This window comes from Budorcas taxicolor, chromosome 5 (assembly GCF_023091745.1).
Source record: "Budorcas taxicolor isolate Tak-1 chromosome 5, Takin1.1, whole genome shotgun sequence".
Classification (NCBI taxonomy): domain Eukaryota; kingdom Metazoa; phylum Chordata; class Mammalia; order Artiodactyla; family Bovidae; genus Budorcas; species Budorcas taxicolor.
In genome coordinates, this window is record NC_068914.1 from 86,520,337 (window position 1) to 86,532,970 (window position 12,634).

A 12,634-nucleotide genomic window follows, 5' to 3' on the forward strand; every position below is an offset into this window, starting at 1 on the left:
AACTTTCAGGAGTTTTTTTTTTAGTATTCTAAGCCTTCTTTGTCACTTGAACAAGAAGAGTGGCCAGGGAAGAAATATTTAGAAATGTACTTTATATATGAAATAAAGAAAATATCTTTGTATACAAAATGAAATATTAATTACAAAATTAAAATGATGTTTGTACCTGTCTTGTTACTGTTTTGTCTATTATTTGAGTAAATTTATTATTTTTCTAATTGCACATTTTTTTCCCCTTATGGCCTACTTAAGAATGACCAACTCCACGTTGTTAGCCATTTCAGTGAACAGGAGGCCCTCTGTTTCAAACAGAGAAATGTCTGTTAGTGAGAGACATGCAGAAGTAATATAGGGCCTTTCTTCATAGTTTGTTTTGGAACTTTATATACACTTTTATAAAGCAGCTGCAAGGAGAAGTGTGTATAGGTTTTTGTTTCTTAAAAGTTAATGTAAGGAATATCTTAAGAACTTTATGAAGCTTTTTAGCAATGCTTTTATTCAACTATTTAAATTTTTCTGCATTTCAGTTTTATTAGATGGATACAATTTTACAAAACATCTTGCATAGTTTTACTATATAAATGTATGTTTTATACTGACATCCTTAAAAATGTTATAATTGTTTTGGTATATTTTTTGGACAACAAATTCTATATATTTTTCTAATTAATCTTTTCACTTTTAGAATAGCATTTAATATTAAGACAATTTAAAAAGTAAATTCACAACTATAATTTCATTGCATAAATAGCTTTAAATTCTCGATTACATATTTGAATAGCATCCACTATGTATTTTTTACTTAAAGAAACAGCTTTTGAAAAATTAGTTTACATAAGCAGAATTTCTTTAACATTGGTGCATTTGAAATTTGTGTTGGTTCAATAAAGAATGTATAATATTTGGAATAGTGAGTTTTCAGTGCATGATGGTGACAAATGCCTGAATGGAGGAGGTTCAAGGGAGAATGAGGAATTAGAGACTAGGAATTTGCCACTGTTTTGAGACTGCTATAATGGGAATTAGAAAAATGTGGTAGGCATAGGAAGGCATGAAGGTAAGGGATGAATTTAAGATATGATAATCATAATGATAGTCATAGTAATCTTCACAGCAACTCTATAAAATAGGTACTATTTTTACTGCAATAGCAGTAGGTATTACTAATTTTATATTTAATTTGCCAAGAAGAGCTCTTACAATTCCATTACTTTCTTTGTGTGTAAGTAAGTAAGTAAGTAAAGTCACTCAGTCATGTCTGACTCTTTGTGACTCCATGGACTGCAGCCCACCAGGCTCCTCAGTCCATGGGATTCTCCAGGCAACAATACTGGAGTGGGTTGCCATTTCCTTCTCCAGGGGATCTTCCTGACCCAGGGATTGAACCCGGGTCTCCTGCATTGGAGGCAGACGCTTTAACCTCTGAGCCACCAGGGAAGTGCTTTGTGTGTACTTATAGAAAATTCAATTTAGAAACATGTAAGAATTCTCATTTATCATTGAAATTATAGAAAGCATGCTTGCAGAACTATTGACTATATAATTTTACTTTGTCATCTATATCATGAACCATGATGGTTAGTGTGACATTGCAAGGAATTGGTAGCATTTATGCTAAATTGTTTTCTTTCAACAGAAAAAAAAGACTTTATATTAATGGCCCAAAATACTTATTGTATATTTCCCAATTGCTTTTGGATGTAGTTTTTATTTTTAGCACTATTTAAGTTGTGAAACTAATTTATTCTTAATATTATTCTTGCTGAAGCATATTATTTAACACATTTTTAAATAAAATATTTTTAAAGAAGCTGGAAAATGCAGCTGTATTTCTATGTGATGTTTTATTTTCTAATCAAAACACTTTTTTTCTTAATCTTATTGGCTAGTAAAGGCAGAAGGATAAGGTGATCTTTCGCCATAGATTAGTGGCTCTTATATTTTGATGTGTGTAAATAATCTCCTGGGTACTTGATAAACTTGTAGATTCCCAAACTCAGCCCTCTAGAAATCAAAGTTACAAGTCAATATGTTTAACAGGCTCCTAAGTGATTAGGATATATCTGCTTCTTTGAGAAACTTTGGCCAAGTGGGTTTTCTGTAGCATTGACTCAAATCTCATTACATCTTCAGCATTATTCTTCAAAGGAATTAAGACTTTGCTATTAAACTGAGATTGCTTGAAAAACTTACATGGTGGTATTTAGCAGTTTTAAAAGCTTTGGAAGTAGAAATAAAAAGTTTACATACTTGCATTATAATACATTTTAAATTTGAATAGAATTCTATAATTTAATTTGTTGTTCTTGTTCAGTCGCTAAATCATATGTGACTGTGACCTCATGGACTGTAGCATGCCGGGCTTCTCTGTCCACCACTGTCTCCCAGAATTTGCTCAGATCCATTGAGTTGGTGATGCTATTTAACAGTCTCAACTGCTGCTGCCCGCTTCTCCTGCAGTCTTTTTCAGCATCGGATCTTTTCCAGTGAGTTGGCTCTTCACATCAGGTGGCCAAAGTATTGGATCTTCAGCTTCAGGATCAGTCCTCCTAATGAATATTCAGGGTGGATTTCTTTTAGAATTTACTGGTTTGATCTCCTTACAGTCCAAGAGACTCTCAAGAGTCTTCTCCAGCACAACAGTTCAAAAGCATCATTCTTTGGCCCTCGGCCTTCTTTATGGTCCAACTCTCACATTCATACATGACTATTGAAAAAAATAATAAAACTACAATTGAATATGCACTGTTATATTTTTCCCTATTTAATCTTCATAACAAGCCTGTGAAGTAGGTAAAACAAGTATAATTACTTTCATTTTATGTGTTGAGAAACAGGTTGGTAAAAGTTGTGACCTGCCCTAGGTCATGTAGCTAAGAAACAGTTGAGCTGACTAGAATGTAGGTCTTGACTCCTAGAGCAGGGCTCTTTTCATATCATACCATATAAGCTATCTAGAATTGGAGATTTTTTTAAAAAGCATATGTTAGTGTATGTGTGTGTGTGTGCACGCACATGTATACATACTTACGTATACAGGCATATAATTTTATTGCACTTTGCTTTATTGCATCTCAGATATTGTATGTTTTATAAACTGAAGATCTGTGGCCACCTTGTATCAAGCAAGTCTATCAGCACTGTTTTTCCAACAGCTCACTTTGTGTTCCTGTGTCACATTTTGGTAAATTTTGCAGTATTTCAAACTTTTCCATTATTATATTTGTAATGATGGTCTGTGATCAGTCTGTGATCTTTTATGTTACTACTATAACAGTTGATGGTTAGCATTTTTAGCACCAAAATATTTTTAATTGTGATATTTATATTTTTTGATCATAAATGCTATTGCAAACTTTAATAGACTGTAGTATAGTGTAAACATAACTTTTAGATGCACTAGGAAGCAAAAAAATTGTGTGATATGCTTTATTGACTTTATTGTGGTGGTCTGAAATGAAACCTCCAGTATCTCTGAGGTATGCCTGCATATACACATACATATACATCATCAAACATGGTTGGAGTTTTCTAATAATTAGAAAAGTTAATATACTGACTAGATTTTAGCACAGTTTTAGACAGTACATATGCTTTATCTTACAAGCTCTAGACTGGGCAGTATAAGGACATGGATTATATACATCTTTTTATTCTAATTGCCTACCTTACTCATTTACAAAGAGAATCCAGGTGTTCAACAAGTGTTTGGTAAATGAATGGATGGATAAATGAAAGACCTTCAGGCGTTTGTGTCAAGAGGTAGTGTTTGAAGAATTTTGGTGTATATTCTTGTCTTAAAATAGGAAAAACTCACTATTGGGCTCTTGATTTTTAATTTCTGATGACACATATTCTTGAGTCATGAATACATATATTAAGCCAGTTCTCACAAGCAGATGCCAAATAGTGCTTAATGAAGAAACACAACAATCATATAATGGTTGGGATTTTATTTTGTAATTCTTCATAGAATGTTCTGTAGATTTCAAGTCATATGCACACTTTTTCAGTAATACAATGTGTGTTACCAGGGTAGAACTAAATTTTCACTAAATATGAAAAAGATTGCATTTATTTTTAAAAAAATCTAGAACCCCTTAGAGAATATCTGAAGAAAACATTTCTAAACCTAACAAACCTTTAAATTACTATTATAACTTTGCCTTTCTTTCTAGAAAGAAATGACTGACCTCTTGCTCTATCCAAGTAGTTTTGGTAGTTCAGAAATATTTCCAATATTCTGGTATATGTCTACTAGAGATTCTTTTGTGTTATATAAAATAAAATGTATTTGGCCTTCCTTCCTAAGTGAGTAAAATTTCCTGAGACATAATTACCTTTCTTTTCCTAGAACCAGATTATTCCTTATGTCAATTATTTAGAATGTCCCAATTCACAATTTTTTTGTGTGTGTGTGCCACTAGTTTTGTTTGATTTTGTTTTTGTCTTACCAATATACAAATGATTTTCTTTTTATTGCTCAAATTTGCAATTCATAACTAGTTTGGCAAGAAAGTGTGTTGACTCAGATGTTTGAAAGATGTTTTGGATCAACTGTGACTGACCCAAATACATTGATTTTCATGTGTCTATATAATTCTCTTTGTATTACATATAATTGATAAGTATATTCATTATTAAATGAATGTGTCTATCAAAATACTTTTCTTGAAAAAAAAACTGAGAAAAATTTAGAGGAAACACTTTATACAGTTCTTGTGAAGACATGGTTTTGATTGATATTCTAGGCACTGATTTTGATTTAGTGTTTGGCACTTAGACAAGTGTTCCTCCAACAAACACTCAAGTTCTTTGACTTGTCTTAGTATCTGTAGAATTATGGGAACTTGCCTTTTACCGTTGTTGATAAATTTTATTATGAGCATCCTTTTAATCCTTGGAATGCTAACTTTTCATCTGAAGCATTTTTTTCAGTGTGAAAGTGAAAGTGTTAGTTGCTCAGTTGTGTCCAACTCAGTGACCCATGGATTGTAGCCTGCCAGGCTTCTCTGTCTATGGGATTCTCCAGGCAAGAATACTAGAGTAGGTAGCCACTCCCTTCTCCAGGGCATCTTCTTGACTCAGAGATCGAACCCAGGTCTCCTGCATTGCAGGCAGGTACTTTACCACCTGTGCTCTGGCTATGGTGGTAGTGGTTTAGTCACTAGGTAGTGTCTGACTCTTGTGACCCCATGGACTGTAACCTGCCTGGCTCCTCTGTACATGGGATTCTCCAGGTAAGAATACTGGAGTGGGTTGTCATTTCCTTCTCCAGGGGATCTTCCTCACACAGGAATCTGATACGGGTCTCCTGCCTTGCAGGCAGATTTTCTACCAACTGAGCTACAAGGGAAGCTATGCATTACAGGCAGTTACTTTACCGTCTGTGCTCTGGCTATATGGCTTTGTAAAAACTCACTGTTTCATTTTATCCTCATAATAAATGCAATAAGTAAGTTACTTTACAAATGAGGTAACTATAGTTCAGAATTTGGGTCACATTGCTAAATGTTTTTCAAATTTTATAAATAGAGCAACTTGGCAAAAAATTTGAAAATTTTGTTTTTTTAAACACTCTACTTTCCATCTATTCTTATTTGTTTTGACCCAGAAACAAGTTTATTATCCCATATTATTCTTGGATCTTTTGGCTGTTCTGAAAATTATAGCTTCCTCACTGTAGCAAATATTCTTTACAAATATTCTAGTTTTCCTTTTTACTGTACTGTAGTCTCTGACCTTTTTCTGATTTTCTCTCCTCGCCCCAACTTTTATAGTTTAAAAAGTTTAGGTTTTTAAAAAGTATTTTTATTTATTTATTTTTTCATGAGATATAGTTGTTGTGTAATATTATATTAGCTTCAGCTATACAACATAGTGATTCAAAAATTTTATAGATTATACTTCTTTTAAAGTTATTATAAAATATTGGCTCCTGATTTCTTTTTAACAGTAATTCCCCTTGATTCCTGGAACACATTTTTGATTCTTCTTTTCAGTGCTTATTTTGTCTTTTTTTTCTTTTAAAGGTCTGTGTCTATGCTTTCTGAAATGCATGCTTGGTGAGAATGAACTCTTGTCTTACCTTTATTTCTCACCAGTATCAAACATGGGACTTTTCACAAGGTGGATGCTCAATAAATATTTATTCTCTTAAATTAATCTTTTAGTTTGGTTTCCATTAATATAATTCTATAAAGCCACTTGTTTCCATGAAACTTGATAAAACTAATACAAAAGATATTTTACTCCTTTGGTATAATTAACCATTTTCTCTTTAGATTATTTTTGGTTCTGGTTTCTTTCTTTTTTTTTTTTTAAATTTGTTTATTTGGTTGGTTCGAGTCTTAGTTGCAGCACACAGGATCTTCCTTTGTGGCACACGGACTCTAGTTGTGACATGGGTTTAGTTGTTCCACAGCATTTGGGATCTTAGTTCCCCAGCCAGGGATCGAACCTGTGAGCCTCTGCATTGCAAGGCAGATTCTTAACCCCTGGACCACCAGAGAAGTCCCTGGTTCTGGTTTCTGATGTACCGTCTTTATGCATATCTGAGGTAGTTCATTTCTCTTTTGTTTTAGAGATAAGATATTTTTCAGAATTTTGGATAATAATTATATTGCAGAGGCACTCCCAGAGGAGTGAGAATTCTGAGCCCCACATCAGGCCCCCCTGCCCAAAGGTCTGGCATTGGGAAGAGGGGCCTCTAAGGCATTTGGCTTTGAAATGAGGCTTAATTGCAGGAGTTCCTCAGGACTGGGGAAAGCATGACTTTAAAGGTACACACAAAATATTACATGCACTGGACCCAAGGACAAAAGCAGTAACTTTATAGGAGCCTGGGTCAGACCTACCTGCTGATCTTGGAAGGTCTGCTGGGGAGCCCTGGGGTAGGGGGATACTGTGGCTCACGCTGGGGTCATAAAAACTGCTGGTAGACATACTGGGGAGAATCCATCTGCGTGAATTCTCCTAGAGTTGAACATTTTGCTTAACTTATTAGGACCAAGACGTGGCCCCACCCAACAATTTGTAGGCCTCTGTGTTGGGATTCCTCAGGACAAAAAACTAACCAGGCAGGAACCCAGCCCCCCACCCATCAGCTGCCTAACGACTTCCAGAGCCCACAGCCATCCCCTAGCCATGGCCTTATCTACCAGAGGGCCAGGGCCCAGCTCTGCCCAACACGGAGCAGACACCAAAGCAAGAAACCATCAGTCCGACTGGCCTGACACTGTCCTAGGACCAGATAGTCCCTGACCCTTGTATGATGAGAGGGAGGTATATTGCTAGAATGCATAGGACATCACCTACAGAGGGCCACTTCCCCAGGTTGAGAAATGTAACTATCTCCAAATTACGAATAGAAATTTAGACAAAATGAAGTGTTAGATGAATATATTTCAGATGAAGGAACAAGATAAAACCCCAGAAGAATGGTTTTATACTAAACCATCTTTTCTCTATTTCTATACCCAGTGAGTTAGCAAGAAATTAGCAGCAGTTGAAGACCCTCCTGATCCAGTGTTTAAAAGATTCCCAGACTTTATTTTCCTATTCCATTACCTAAAGTAGGTGCTGAACATCCAGCACTGTAAAGACAGGTATGGATAGAGGAAAACCACAAAAATCAGGCTTAAATTGAAGAAAGTAGAGAAAACCACTAAACCTTTCAGATATGACCTAAAACAAATCCCTTATGATTATACAGTGGAGGTGATGAATAGATTCAAGGGATTAGATTTAGTAGACAGAGTACCTGAAGACCTATGGACAGAGGTTCATAACATTGTATAGGAAGTGGTGATCACAACCATCCCCAAGAAAAAGAAATGCAAGAAGGCAAAGTGGTTGTCTGAGGAGGTCTTCCAAGTAGCTGAGAAAAGAGAAGCAAAAGGGAAAGATATACCTCACTGAATGCAGAGCTTCAGAGAATAGCAAGGAGAGATAACAAAGCCTTCTTAAGTGAACAATGCAAGGAAATAAACAATAGAATGAGGGAAGCCTAGAGATCTCTTCAAGAAAATTGGAGATAACAAGGGAACATTTCATGCAAAGATGGTTGCAATAAAGCACAGAAATGGCAAGGACATGACAGAAGCAGAAGAAATTAAAAAGTAGTGGCAAGAATACACAAAAGGACTAAACATTAAGGTCTTAATGACCCAGATAATCATGATGATGTGGTCACTCACCTAGAGCCAGACATCCTGGAGTGTGAAGTGAAGTGGGCCTTAGGAAGCATTACCACGAACAAAGCTAGTGGAGATGATGGAATTCCAGCTGAGCTATATAAAATCATAGCAGATGTTGCTGTTAAGGTGCTGTACTCAATATACCAGCAAATTTGGAAAACTCAGCAGTGGCTGCAGGACTGGAAAAGGTCGATTTTCATTCCAGTCCCAAAGAAGGCAGTGCCAAAGAATGTTCAAACTCCCAGATAATTGTACTTATTTCACAGGCTAGCAAGGCAATGCTCAAAATCCTTCAGGCTAGTCTGCAGCAATATGTGAACCAAGAACTTCCAGATGTACAAGCTGGATTTAGAAAAGGCAGAGGAAAAGGAACCAGAGATCAAATTGCCAACATCAATTGGCTCCTAGAAAAACAAGAGGATTCCAAAAAAACCTACATCTACTTCTGCTTCATTGACTACGCTAAAGTCTTTGACTGTGTGGATCACAACAAACCATGAAAAACTCTTAATGAGATAGGAATACCAGACCACATTACCTGCCTCCTGAAACTTGTGCAGGTCAAGAAGCAACAGTTAAAACTGGATATGTAGCAATGGACTGATTCAAAATTGGGAAAAGAATATGTCAATTGTATATTGTCACCCTGCTTATTTAACTTATATGCATAGTACAGCATGCAAAATGCAGGGCTGGGTGACACAAACTGGAATCAAGATAGTGGGAAGTAGTATCAACAACCTCAGATATGCAGATGTCAAAACCCCTATGGCAGAAAGTGAAGAGGAACTAAAGAGCCTCTTGATGAAGGTTAAAGTGGAGAGTGAAAAAGCTGGCGTAAAACTCAACATTCACAAAACAAAAACATAGCATCCAGTCCCATCATTTCATGGCAAATGGATGGGAAAAAAGTGAAACAGTGACAGATTTTATTTTCTTGGGCTCCAAAATCACTGTGGATGGTGATTGCAGTCATGAAATTGAAAGACACTTGCTCCTGAGAAGAGAAGCTATTACAAACCTAGACAGCATCATAAAAGCAGACACATCACTTTAGTGACAAAGGTCCATGTAGTCAATGCTATGATTTTTCCAGTAGTCATGTATGGATGTGAGAGTTGGACCATAAGGGACACTGAGTGCCAAAGAACTGATGCTTTTGAATTGTGATGCTGGAGAAGACCCTTGGACAGCAAGGAGATCAAACCAGTCAATCTTGAAGGATATCAACTCTGAACATTCATTGGAAGGACTGATGCTGAAGCTCCAATACATTGGCCAGCTGATGCGAAAGTCAACTCATTGGAAAAGGCTGATGCTGGGAAAGATTGAGTGCAAGGGCAGCAGAGGATGAGATGGTTAGGTAACATCATTGACTCAATAGACATGAGTTTTAGCAAACTCTGGGAGATAGTGAAGAACAGAGACGCCTGGCGTGCTGCGGTCCATGGGGTTGCAAGGAGTCAGACATGACTTAGTGATTGAACAACAAGAAGGAAGTCTAGGACCACATTTTCCTTAATCTTGAGAGACACAGTTTTGTTGTTTTTTCTCTCTGCTTTAACTTCAAAGAGGACCAGAATTGAAGTGAGGGAGAGGCCTAGCCTTGGTAGTACTGGTGCCATATGCTTGCTCTACAAGAGGGCCCCAGGTCTAGTATGCCTGGCCTTAACTGTAGCTTGCCAATGAGATCACTAAGCAGCTGTTTTCTTTGTATTTCTCAGACAAAGAACATGTGGGATAACCAAATTAAGGCCTTATACATAAAGAATACCTCATGTCTTATGATTATTTAGTATTCATGTATACTGTGAATGGATCTGGATCACATTATATCTAGAGCCTCTTGAATATTTAGTGCTTCATGAATTTAGGTTTCTCTTGGCCCTTCTTACATTCCTATCTCTGTTTAGGGACACATGCTTTACTTACTAATGTCATTTGTGTATTCAAGTTGTCTTATGAATTCTAGCTGTGTCTTACAAGCTATTCATTAATTACTTTTCTTTAAAGGCACACCTTTAAAGCTTACCTATGTCTTACAAACTATACACTTTATTCATCTTTATATATTTTTAGAAGCAAGTACTTGTAGAGTACCTTTACACTTGGCTGTTCTCTTTTGTCTGTTAATGCTCTTCCTCCAGATATCTACATGACTTTGCTTTCTTCAAGCCTTTGCTCACTTGTTATATCAAATATTATTTCACTAACCATGAGACCCTCTCTCACGACCATATATAAAAGAGTAACCTGCTTGCTTCCTCAGCCCTGATCCCCTATTCCCTTTTCTGCTTTAGTTTTTTCCTTTTCACTTATCACCATTGGGTATTTGCTGACTTCCTCCTAACTAGAATTTAAGCTACTTGAGGTTAGATACTTTAATCTGTTTTATTCAGTGTTCATTTTCTAGTGGTTGGCACATAGTAGTTATTTAATAAGTATTTGTTTAGTAAATAAATGAATATGGGGCCAAATGATTTTTGGAGTATTCAGTTAAAAATAGTGGGATTCTTTTTCTTCTATAAAAAAATCATACAAGCATAAGGAATAGTTGTGGTTATAAAGGCCATGAAGCTACTAACCTGGCTGTCAAGCAACATTTTACAATGTGAGAGAGTTAAAAATGTAATAAATATTAACTTTTAAAAAATGTACAATAACTTTCTTAAATTTATCTGATAGCATAAAGATGATTAACTTTATCATTTTTGAACCTGTGTTTACATGATAAGTCAACTAAACAATAATTTTTGCAATAGTTACCATGTATTTCAACAAGTACTTATGGAATTTATGCTTTTTCCAAAACAAGTACAAATAGTGGGTTTGGAGATTAAAGATTTTATATTCTATATGGGAAAAATTATCATTAAAGAAATAGCAAAGGACAGTGTATGACAAAATAGAGTTTAGAATAAGATGAATTAGAGAGCCAATAAATACATGATGTAGGAGTTCAGAGAAGGAAAAATTCAGTATGGCCTAGAATGCTAGGGTGGTCACTGTCTGGACTTTGGAGGATGGATTAGGTTTGTAGAAAAACATGCTGAAGTTGTACATAGCATAATAAAGAATTTGAATTGAAAGTTTTACTGTGAGGAGTAATATAATCAGACAATGTTTTAGAAATACAGTAATGTCTGTTGTATGGGGATGTCTCTGAGGAGAGATGATGGCTCCAGCAAGAAAACAATTAAAGAAAATAGAGAATGGAGTGGCTAATATAAAGGCTATCGTAGCAATTTAAGAGCGATAACAGTGTTTTGTACTCAAATAATGTGGGATATTTTTGCTACCATTCATTAATATTGTCTGTGAAATGTATAACTCTCTCTTTTTTACCACGTTTATCATAACCTTCATATAGGTTTCTGTTATTGCCACATATTGCACAGTATTGCAATAATTCATTTGTATGCTTCTAACCTCTACTAGTTTATAGTCATCCTGTGCCCCATGCATCTAACGCAGTGTTCAAAAAATGTAGGACAAATAAATGAGCTTAATGAACTTCTAAGCTGTTTGGTTAATGTGGCATGTATCTAAGCTGGTTTCTTTCTGAAATTTATCTCTCAGGTGTTTTGAAGCTTTCAGTCTTAAACTGAGGGATCATCAGTGGCTAATGTAAATATGTTAAAATATTTCAGATGACTGGCACAAAATAAAAACATTAGCATCTTAATAGTGTCTAAAAAGGCATATTCCCCACATTTCAATTCCCTTAGGCAAGTCTGTTCTCCTTTTTTCTCTTATAGTTCATTTATGCATGATTCCATTTCCTTCATCTTGGTTGTCATAATGAGATGAAAACATTCGTATAGAGAGAGTGCTAAAATCTGCAAAACATAAGATTTGTTTTTTAATATAATGGAATAAAGATAAGCATCTTGCACTGAGAAAAAGACTTTTTAATATTTTGTCTTAGAATTCTTATTCTACTGAAAATGTTTCTTTGATGGCACTGATATATGGAGAACCTTAGGCATAGTAGTTTGGTAAATGCTTAGCATTTCAGAGCAAAGATTAGAGTTGCTGTCTACAAGGAATCTGAGAGGAAGGATAAGAGAACAATGTAAAAAATGTATATTACAAGTACAAAATATATACATATTTCTTTGGGCTCCTAAGTACCTTCTAATAATTTCATTTTAGTCTCACTGCAATCTGAGTAATAACCAAATTAGATACTACTTATTTTTGTTTGACAAATGAGGAATTGTGATACTGTCTTCTATTACAGGTCTGTTTTTCCTTATTTCTTTATATTTCTATGCATGGTCTCTTGTAAAAACTTATCCATGAGCTATCATTTGATCTTAAAGATGGCCAGTTCTTGGCTTACAAGAATTAATGACCCTTCCTCCTTAAGATGGTTTCTTTAAGCATAGATTGTAAATTTCCCAGAGTCCTCTAACAGTGCATATTTTGAATAG

The 12,634-nt window shown here is 35.4% G+C and overlaps 1 protein-coding gene and 1 non-coding gene across 2 annotated transcripts in view; one reads left to right on the plus strand and one right to left on the minus strand.

Moving 5' to 3' along the window:
- KIF21A (kinesin family member 21A) overlaps positions 1–12,634 on the plus strand; it is a 154,461-nt gene that overhangs the window by 17,607 nt on the left and 124,220 nt on the right. The gene's annotated exons all lie outside the window — the stretch shown is intronic.
- On the minus strand, positions 1,365–1,437 carry TRNAW-CCA (transfer RNA tryptophan (anticodon CCA)). The gene has a single exon. It is a non-coding gene; the product is annotated as a tRNA-Trp (tRNA).